This window comes from Limulus polyphemus, unplaced genomic scaffold (assembly GCF_000517525.1).
Source record: "Limulus polyphemus unplaced genomic scaffold, Limulus_polyphemus-2.1.2 Scaffold1088, whole genome shotgun sequence".
NCBI lineage: Eukaryota > Metazoa > Arthropoda > Merostomata > Xiphosura > Limulidae > Limulus > Limulus polyphemus.
The window spans coordinates 40,042-51,769 of record NW_013666698.1 but is presented as its reverse complement, the minus strand read 5'-3'; the positions used below and the strand labels follow the sequence as shown (position 1 = coordinate 51,769).

General features: G+C 34.0%; 1 protein-coding gene across 7 annotated transcripts in view; it reads right to left on the bottom strand.

Moving 5' to 3' along the window:
• Positions 1–11,728, bottom strand: part of LOC106462070 (HD domain-containing protein 2-like) — a 107,491-nt gene that overhangs the window by 56,320 nt on the left and 39,443 nt on the right. The gene's annotated exons all lie outside the window — the stretch shown is intronic.

Here is an 11,728-nt window from a genome sequence, read left to right as displayed (position 1 = left end):
GTTATTTTACGGTGATAATCTTGTTTTCTTGTGCCCAATAATGCATAATTTCATTTGATAAACACGTTTAGATTGAATGGTAATTTATAATCAGTCACAAGAACGTCGAATCTGAATCACTTGAAAAAAACACGGGGGTGCTTAACTTTTTTCCAGGTGTATAGCTTACACATATTAGATTTATGACAGTATTTTCAAAAACATCAACTGTCGAGATGAAAATGGAGATCAACTGCTCTTAGGTGAACTGTTTAGATACAAAAATACAGAAAGAAACTGTAATGTACTTAAATAACCTAAAAGGGGTCAATGGAGAATAAATAAACTTTAAAATTTAGAAAATTCCTTATTGATGAATAGTTAAATTGTATTTGTATCATTCCATTTCTCAGTAAAACACATAAATATGAACAAATATATTACACTGAAGTAGTAAATATAAATAACCAGTGTATGTGTTACAGAACGTGCATGTTTGTTTCCCCTAGATGACAAGAACCTCCTTTCACTGCATGCTAGCCAACCCCTATTTCAAAAATAGCCACCCCTAATGTTTGAAATAATAGCCTGTTGTATATAACCTCTCTCACTGTGAGTGACATTGAGCAACGTGTAACTGGTAGACTTGACAGCATCTTGAGGTTAGTGAGACAATTAAACTCACTGAAATGACTGTGTTTCGTCAATGTACTAATATGTGACCTTGTTTAAGTGTCATCATACATGAAATGTCAATACCAAACTGGGTTCTCTTGTAGAGGAAGTGTATTAAGTATTTTGAGTTGGATAAATTTTTCAGCTTTTCTTTCAAATAAAAAGGAGAGCTCATAATGCCAATTTCATGTTTTTTTCACGTTTCTAATGAAAATGATTTGTTTCACCATTAGAAGCAAAAACAAGATCTTATAATGACTGAACAAAGTTATAATTTGGATTGATGTTGGGTAGCATCAATAACTGAGTTAAACAGAAGGCTATGATAAAGTAATTATTACAGGGCAAACAAGATAATGAATGGGTATATATGAAAGTTATGAAAAGTCAAAGAATTTTCAAAATCTACCATTAAAAACTAAAAAAGGGCCCGAGGGGCAGAAGGATATACACATACACACGCTGTTGTTTTTATCCCACCATTTTGACCTTTGTCCCTGTGAATTGGAGGTTTGCTCATAATTATTGTAAATAAACCAAGAGAGATTTACACCCATGTAGCTAGCATAGTCATCTACCATATAGGATGAGCATGTTCGGCGGTGGAGATTTGAGCTTGTGACTCACTGATTGCGAGTGGAGTGCTGCACCAGGCCATATGTTTTTCTATACATACTAATAACACAAGTGTGATCTTTATATGAAGTGAAAACCTTCCTATTTTATGTGGCAAGATAATCCCAGATTGGATTGGAACAGATCTAGAGTATTCACGAGAAATTTTGAGAAGGGATGTATAAAAATAGCCCTTAGACACAAAATCCCAGAGGTGCTTGAGGACTCAGCAGTCTCCCTTTGCCCCACATGTGAGGAAAATATTATCTAAGCGAGAAAATAAATAAATAAAAACTGTGTGAACATAAGAGCTGTATCCCAAGAGGCAGAATGAAGGCTAAGGTATGGTGAATTCGACAAAGTACTCCAACAAATGGACCCTTTTCAGGGGGGAAAGTAATCCCATATCCATTTAGCATGCTTTTACTTATATGTCATCTTATATACTGAACAAACATAAAATAAAAACTGTTGGATGTACAAGACTGTTTAGTATAAGAGTTTTTATTTAGTTTATTTAATAACTTAATATTTAACAATTCTTTAGTTTTCATGTTAGCTATGACAAGTTTTGTTACATAGCTCAGTACAAGTCATGCATTGTGTATGCAGTTTAATTGTTGTAGCATTGTTGGCATCATCTTTCTTGAAACCTCTGAGTTTTCCTCACTATGTGAGTATTGTTATATAATAGCATCTCATAGTTTGTAGAAAGTCCTAAACCTTAATTGGGCAATATATCTAGGTGACCAAGTGAGTGCAAGTTAAGTTACAAAAAGTTAAGTCACAAAACATTAAGTTACTGAAAGTGGAGCTAAACAGTGTGATTGTTACTTTAGTCATGATGGGTGATATTTTAAAGTGACTTTCACAGTTTAAAAGAGATAAGAAAAAGATGTCTTGTCAAAGGGTGTTCTAAAGTAACTGAACCCGCCTGTGTGGACTTGGACAAAAAGGAGACAATTATTTAATGTTCTGGATACAACTGTGGTAACCCACAGTGTAACATAAGTGAATCCATTGCAGATTGTGCAGTTAGAAACAAGTAGAGAAATATAATTTGTCTTGTCAATTGATTTCTAAAGTAACTGGACTAGCCTTTGTGGACTTTTGACATAAAAGAGAATTATTGAAATCTTTGTATACAATTTTGGTAACCCACGGGGTAACATAAGTGATAAAGGATCAGAGAAGAAATAATTTGTCTTGTCAATTGATTTCTAAAGTAACTGGACTAGCCTTTGTGGACTTTTGACATAAAAGAGAATTATTGAAATCTTTGTATACAATTTTGGTAACCCACGGGGTAACATAAGTGATAAAGGATCAGAGAAGAAATAATTTGTCTTGCCAATTGGGTTCTAAAGTAACTGAATTAGCCTATGTAGACTTTTGATGTAAAAGAATTACTTAAAACTATATACAACTGTGGTAACACACAGGGTAACATAAATGAACTTATCACTAATTATATTGTGATAACAGAAGAGAAAAGGAGAATTATTTAGAATTTTAGATACAACTGTGATATCCTATAGTATAAATAATTTTTGTACATATGTTTGACTTGTTTTGAATATATTATTTTAAAACAAGTGGATTGTGTGCTGTCTGTTTATTGTTTGAATTTATCACCAAGTCACAGACACCTACTGTAAAAAAAAATCCAGCCCTATAAAACTGACAAAAACTAAGAGTTGCATGTGATCAAAAGTTGTAAACCAAACACAATACCTTGTTTGTTACTGCTGGATATTTGGTTTATTAATCAAACCAATGGTATTTACACACTCTTAGATGAACAAATTTTATATGCACAATTATTAATGTCACATTACTATGTAAAAGTGATTTCTGACTGACTAATTATGGATGTGCCTTTGTGTGGTTTGATCTACAACTGAACTTCATTTCTCACAATACAACAGATTTTCATTAGAAGATGGCTCCTGAAAAATCCACCCACCTTTCATTTCTAAACAAATCAAATTCCTAGTCAGAGGGGGAATTTAACTACATTACTTCTGCATTGCTGTCCTCTAAAGTCAGAGATTATTACTAAAGCTGAGTGAATTATACCCTTAAATACATACCTTAATTCTAACTGTTTCGGCTGATTCTAACTAACTAAAGAATATTTACCAACAAATGGTAAAATGATAACTAAAGGGTATTTAGACATATTGGTCATACATACAGTACAAAAAACTTCACTTATTAAAATAAGTACAAAGTATTCTGTCAATCCAAAAACAGGGAAACGTATATTTGCATAAAAAATCCTTGATGTTAACAAATTCTTTATACATAACTTTGTACATGCTAGATATTTTATAAGCATGATGGAATAATATTTTAACTAAATTTTCTTAAAAACAATCAGAATGAAGTTTTCAAAATTGAAATTTAAACCTGTGAATGTTTTCTTATAATAAATTTCACATTGGAATCCTCCATTATTATTATTATTACTGATCAAGGTCTCCAAAAAAGGAAAGTTTATAATCCTGCTGATGTTTTACAGTAAGCTTTATGCTGTTGTTCTACTGTTTAGACATTGAAGAAATTGGAAAGCTTAATTGGAGCTTTTTAAAGATAATTAAGGTATTTTCAACATACTTATGATAGTAAAGAGATTTAAACTGTTGTAGGCAATGTACATGATCAGAATTTGGACCTGTGGTCAACTGACCAGACAAATCCCTTATGTGAAAATAAAAAGACAACACACCTGGGTGGAAAAGGAAACATGTAAGATTGAAGCAAGAAAAAGTGTGGGGCAGAGGAAGGAGGAGCTTGGATGCCAATTGACAAAGCAAAAGAAATCAGGGTTGTGCTAACCAAGGAGGTGCCATCAACATGACCCAACAACGAGTGTAGCACAACAAAGTAAAGACATGAAGTAGGAGATGAATAGGAGAATAGGCATACAGAAAAAGGTGAGACCAGTCCTGGCTGAGAACATCAAGGGCCAGAACCAAAATATAGGAAATGGGGACCAGAAGAGTGAAAGTTTTGTGTTGAGAGGAGTAGCAAAGGCATTGGTAAGGGGTTGTGCCTAACTGAGAGCAAACCCAATGAAAACCTGAGAATGGAGAGTAGAATCCAGTCCAGCCAAAAGAGGCAATCCACCACCAGGTTCAAAGCCAACAGCACCTGACAAGCTGTGAGATGCACTCAATGGGAATGATCCCAAAATAGCAGGTCCAAAGCATGGATACCTCACCCAAACACTTGATATAAGAAACATCTGTGGAATTATTAGAATGCATCATGACCAACTGACCAATGAGAAGAGGGAAGAAATGGGAACATGCCCAATGAACTGCCAGAACATTGAGTATATTGAGGTGGAGAGAAAGCTTCTCCAGAGCCCACATGTCCAAAGTCATGTCATCATTCAGAGACACACCTCAGTCTGACAGGGAACCATCCATAAAAAGATGGAGATGCAGACAGGGGTGACAAAAGGATTCCCACCATGGTATTGGCATGGTCAAGCCACCAAGACAAGTCCTTGAGAAGAGGAGAAGGGAGGCTCACAATTGAGAATAACAGATCCTGATAAAGCTTTCACTGATCCCATAATGTCCATTAAAGAAGACACGTGTGCACAGTCTAAAGGAATGAGTGACTCAAAGGAAGCCAGAGTCCCCAAAAGTGAAAGAACCTCACATACAGGATGTAAAAAGAAGTATAAATCTGGGTGACAAGACATTCCATTGCTGATAGGCAAAGTGATGAAGGTTGGACCTGACTGAGAACACATCTAGATGTATTAATTATTAGGTAGGTATGAGAAAAGACTTGTAATGCTTAATTAGCTAACCCAACTGAGTAGCCTCCTGCAGAAGAATGAAGGTATGAGAAAAGTAATCCTCCTAAGTACGGGTGAGGAGAAACCAGTTTTCTATGTAATAATAGAACTTCGGTCCCAATTTGTGAATATGGTGGACAAATGCCCCATTGACTCGATTGAAGACATAAATAGCAGAGGCAATGCCAAAAGAAAGAGCATGGGACTAGAAGAGTAAATTGCAATGGACAAAACACAGATAATTTCTGGAGGATGGGGCAATCAAAATATGTAAAAAAATATCAGATATATCAACCTTGGTCATCCACAGACTAGGTGAAAAGGACCACTGGTGAGAAAAGAAACCCTCCATCCAGAATCCAGAGACAACTAGAAACTGGTTGAGAGATGACAGCTTGATAACCAGACACCTGTCCCTGGTCTTTTGGGGACCACAAAAAGATGGAGTAATATTCCAGAGTCTAGGTAAGTACCCTCTTAAGAGCATTCTGGACCAAGAGATCCAGGATTGCATCCTTGTAATACTGAAGATAAACAGGGTCAGAGGGAGGAGGAAAGGAGAGGAAGAGAAGTGGAGAAATAGGCCATAGGTGAGAACCTGAAGAGCCTATCTATTGGCCAAAAATATATACCAAAGGCTGACAAAATAAAGCAGACAGGTACTTACTGGGTGAGACCCGACAAGACAGTCAGACACAAGACTAGAAACAACCCATAAATTGGGAAGTGGGAAGATGAAAAAAATCAGGAAGCTGTATTGAGTAGGCCTCAGAACAAGAAAAGAAGAGCGAGGTTGTGAAAGACGAGAAATTGACGATAACCACGAAAACTGATGCCAGCCTTGGCCCAAGTACCTAGAAAGTCAAGAATGCCCCTGAAGACCTCAAGCTGAAAAAAGAAGCCCAATTAGATAAGAGTGAAGTAGGCAAACATTAGTGAGGAAAGAATCCTGACCCAACAGCAGAGAAAACAGGTAAAATGAGACAAAGCAAAAGTAGTAGTACGGACTAAAGAGGTAAAAATGAAGAATGGACCTCTCCAGAAAATCCTTCCAAAGCACAATGAAGTGCCTAAGAAATAAGTTAAAAGGACGAGAGGTAATGTAAGAGGGTGGTAAGAAAGAGATGAAGACATGAAAACTGGACATTAGAAAGTGAAATAAAAGTTAAGGGATCTGCTCACCAAGTAGGTAAAAGATATTGCAAAGACTGGGAATTAGGAAAATAAGAATGGCTGTAAGCAAGGACAAATAAGTCAAGTAGGAGAAGAGGATGAGGCATTTGAGTACAAGTGTATAGTTGTTCAAAAAACAAGGCTGCATGAACTCTAACACCAAGCAAATGAGAGAAAACAAAGTAATTGTAAGAATGGGTTTTGCACAGTAAAGAATGAGAGGAATCAAAAGACACTGGCGAAAGAGAATGAAAAGAACATATTTGTGAAATCATGTCTAGAAAGAGATTACAAGGTTGATGATTTTCTTTCATAAATAAAGCAGTACCTAGAGCAAACCCTGATGGGAGAAAACTGGTAAAAGTCATCATCATCCATGTCGTGTTCGACCTGAGGAGAAGGAAAATTAGCTGAATGGACAGGAGAAGGTTCATTGTGCATGAGGGAACCTATAACAAGTTGAATGATGGCTGTGACATCCTCCACAGACAAGCTCCCAGTAGACACAGGTCTTACATTAGTAATGTTATTACTATCACAGGACAAAGTAGAAGTTACCATCGTTTGAGAATTTATAATAGGTAAGCAAAACATTTGTTTTTCTCTTTTACTTTAGTAATAAAAGAAACCAGTTAAACTTGAACAAAATTTAAATTTTGTCAGCTATCACAAACCTCATGTAATTAAACAATAAGGTTAAAAAGAAACATCCATTCTAGACAATGCTGAGGAAAAGAATGAAGTTATTTTGAACACAAGCACTTAGGGTAGATACTGTACAAGGAGGTTGAGTCCCCTCCTATTGGTGGAGGGTTACAATAAGATGATGATGTTATCATGCACTAGCACAGTTCATGTTAAATGTGATTTTTTAAGATGGAGTTAGCTCAAAGCTAGTGGCATGCAAATCTCACAGACAGATGCACAAGGGATCAAACTATTCTGTAGGTCAGGGGTCTCTAAACTACAGCCTGCAACTTCGGTTTATCTGGCCTACCAACATTTTATTAAAGTAATAATATAATCTTTTAATATTATAAAAACAAAAAAATAAAACGTAATTGAGCAAAAGCCAATCTAGTTGCGATATGGCTCGCTAACTGTTCATTAAAGTACGAAAATGATATAAAAAAATTAAACATAATTGAGCAAAAGCCAATCTGATCATGTATGCATCCCTACTTAATTTTACCACGACCCCTCCGACCCGCGAAGCCTAAAAAGATCTACCTCCCAGCTCTTGTCCAAAAAGGTTTTGAGACCCCTGCTGTAGGTGAAGGTGAGGTATTATCCCAGAATTTGAGATTTTTTGTGAACCATTTACCCTTGGATTTTAAGTCAGTATGAGACTTGGTCTTCAGCAAAATAGTCAGTTTGGAACTTCATCTTAACCTAGAAAGACAATCTAAAACTTGGTGTACTTTTACATAGTCCAATACAAGAACTCAGTCTGAATGAAGAAACAGTAAAAGCATTGGTCCAACTTGTTTAAAACATTGAAGAATGTACAAACACTCACACTGTGTTTCATTATATAATAGAGATTGTTCATTTTGTCTAGTTTCTTTATTTCACTTAACATTGATCCAGTCAGCAAAATTTTCAGCATTACTCCATAATTGATAACTTGATTGAATCTCCAGTTATCAAGTAGACTTATCTGGTGTAGATTTAGAGTTAATTACATTTTACCTGGATATACCACAGAAGTAAAAAACTATGAATTAAGTTCATCAATCACCTGTTACTTTTATGAAATAGTAAATATGTTACATTTACAGTTTTCATCGAATTTATGCTTATTTTTTACGATTATCCACAATTCAAAGAATGCTAACAACCAATTATGTGATTAAATTAAAAAGTGAAACATTTATTTTAATCAGACATAAAGCTCACATCTACTTCAGACAGAATGAAGTTATTCAGAGGTAATTATATTTTATAATAAAATAATAATATAATTGTAGGCTATGTATTTTATTGTTAGGTCTTGAGGGAGTTTGATATTATGAGATGAGAACATGAATTAATGACTATAACTTTCTTGAAACTTTAGGAATCAATTTAAATGATATATAATAAAATTAGATGAGACTGTGGATTTATTAGAGAATATGTTACAGTTAGATCAATTCTGTGAATACTGACTTGGTGTTTCAATGAAAAATCATAAGACAGGGCTATTGTTAGTTTGTTAAACCATGTAGGTCTAGAGCTTGTAGTTGAGGAATTAAAAAGTGTTATTTAATTAAGTGAAAATTTTCTGGGAATGATAAAACAATAGAAAATAAAACAGAAAGGAAATGTTGGAAGAAACTAAGATCAAGAAACAGAAAATTTGAAGAAAGAGAAAATTAGAAGAGAAAGCATGTTAAAGATGATTTACAAGAATGAGACAATATTCACAGAAGAGTTACAAAGAAAATGTCTCTGGTCAAAGAAAAGATTTGGTGAAGTTAAAACAGAAGTACAAAATTAGATGAAAGTAATACAAAAGGATTATAATGACACAGTACAGAATGACAGTAACAACAAAACTGAAGTACAGAAGGATCATAACAACAAAATCAACTACTGTTTTGCTGATCATTATAACCGGTTTCGATTATATACAGTATTATTAGGTTTTACTGTCGAGAAAGATATGTACACTCCCATGTTAGTTACAGGGTCAACAGACAGTAGATTCCAACAATTGCCCACCTTCATTATTCTTGTTTTTCAGCCATTTGCTTCCTACTTGGAAAACCCAAAATATCTAGTTTTCGTCATTCAGAAGCAATCCAACCAATCAGCAATTACATTTGTCAAGCCACAACTAACTTTAAGGTAACTTATTGGAACTATGCATATTCATAAATAAAGAGACTGTCAAATAATGAAATGGAATGTTCCATAGCTGTCCAATAGGATAGTTACTTTGTAAATATTTATATGTACCTATTTAACACTTTCAACTCCAACAAAAATGACATGTACAATTCAAACAACTTACAAAACATCCCTATTGGAAACTAATGGGACATTCCAAATTTCCAACTGCTCAGTTGTCATGCACTCTTTGGCGACCTCCTCAAACAATGAGCTAATACACGGTGCAGTACTAACAGGGAGCCACATGATATATCATCTCAAGAATTTCACAGGAAAAAAGATTGCACAGATCTCCAGCAAGCACACAGTGTTGTATTAGCTCTGTGCATAGGGTGCTGTTATCAACCATTTGTTAATGTATGGTACATAAAGAAACAGGTGTGCTTCTCGATGTGTGGAGCATTGTTTTTTAATCTTTCTTTCATTCAGTTTATAAACTTATGTAAATAAATGAGAAATAGACAGATTGTTTTAACTGATGCTATTTTATTGTATGGTAAATAATGTTTCGTGTTTTGTGTCAAAAGAAAATGGAAAAAGTACAGAGTCGTGATTGTAATCATACTTACAAATCAGAAGATTGTTGTTGTAAATACAGTGGTCTGGGTGGTGTTATTTTTAATTTCTCAGCAATTGGTTTCCCTCTTCGGGAAATTCTACCAATTCAAATTGTTGCCTGATTATACAATAATTGGCCAGATTCTGATTATCAGGAAACCCCTGAAATCAACAGTGTACAAAAGAATATTAGTGCCAGATTAAAACCAGTTACACCCATCACCACATCTGCACAAGAATTTTAATGTTAAACATCTTTAGTTATGCAATAAGTAACACAGTAACATCTCTGGTCTACAGCCTTCACTTACTGTTATTATTAATGTGCCACCTATGGCTGCAAGACCTTCTTGGACTACATTATCTATATAAACACCCCAACAGATTTAGCAGATGTCTTCAATTGTATTGCATAATTGAAAAACCAACAGACTATAATGGAAAGGCATCACTGGAGAAATAAAGAGCACAGTTAGAAATAATTTCTGAAGTGAACGTATGGAACAGTGAACAGTACTATATTAACCCTTTCTTTTTCTATGAGCTTGGTTGAATCGACCGAGTTCATAGCTCCAAATTGACCTTGACAGTTTCCACAATATAACTTCTAATATGTTTTGTGTCTCTTCACAAAATTTTGCTAGCTCTCAGTAATTATTAATAGCCATTTGTGAACAAAAAATCAAAATTTTTAACGAAGTTTTTACCTAAAAATTTCTCCATGACTAAATGGAGTCAGTGTTGACTGCTCGAGTGCAATGATTTTCACCATAAGATTAAATATACTTTTCATCGCCTGAAAAATCTCAAATTTCATTTGCATACATTCTAAAACCTCCTAAATAAATTTCAAACTTTTTTTTCACTAAAACTACATATTTTATCTGTTATTTTCTCTGCACTAATTCTATATATGATTTATCAATATGACCAACCTCAGAACCACCAAAACAAAATTTGAAATAAATTTAAAATACCCTTTTTTTCTTTCTAGAATGACTTCAAATTGTAACATGACACTACATTTTTTATCCTAAATAGATTTAAACTAATAACAGTGTACATCTGTTTATACTTAAAATTTTATTCCTTCATTGGCCTTTGAACCATGTCTAGCTGATATTACCACAATAAAATTTTTAAATCATTTGACAAACATGGAGTTCATGTTATTCAATCGAACTGCATGACACACAAGCTACTTGTGAATTGCTCATGAGCATACCTCATGAAAAATTATTATTATTTATTTTACCTAATATAACCTAAAAAGTTTCTAATTTTTAAATTTTTGTTACTTATATAATAACATATAAAGAATACAAATGAAAAACAAAAAATAAAGTACTTAACTGGGTCTTTTTTTTTTGCTGTTGGTGACACTTTACCCTACTTTATTATCTTAATGGTGCTATTGCATTAAATAATTTTTTAATTAAATAATGCATCAAAGAACACAGAATAAAAACATACAAGAAGCACAACTATCACAATTTTTATGACTTTCTAACTAGGCAATAAGACATTAAAAATTTAGCTAAGCTCATCCATGTGTTTCCCATGGGAATAAAGTTTGAATTGGAAACAAAATAGAAAATTTTTTGTACAGAAAACAATGTAATATAATACGTTGTTTTATAGATTAAATACTTGGATTTCTATTGGTTATAAATAACATAGCATTAAACATCAGAGAGAACTATTAGCAATTTATCAAAGAGAGGATGTGACTGGTGGGTGTTGCAGATGGGTCTAATTTTCTATTTTATGGCTCTGTAACTAAATAAGATTGAGGGCTATAAATACAGAGATGAAAGTGTCCCTTTCCTAAAAATCCTGAAAATAATCAAAGCCAAGTAAGGGGGTTCCAGCACTCAAAATCCTGCATTTTGATGCATTTTAGTACTTAAAATTTACTTAAACAAGTTACCCCATTTTTCTTACATCATTGATTATCAAATACATGTGAGAAATATCAAATCTGATTCCCCCTAGTTAATGGATAATTTTCAAGAATGCATTCTTTAGAATTCA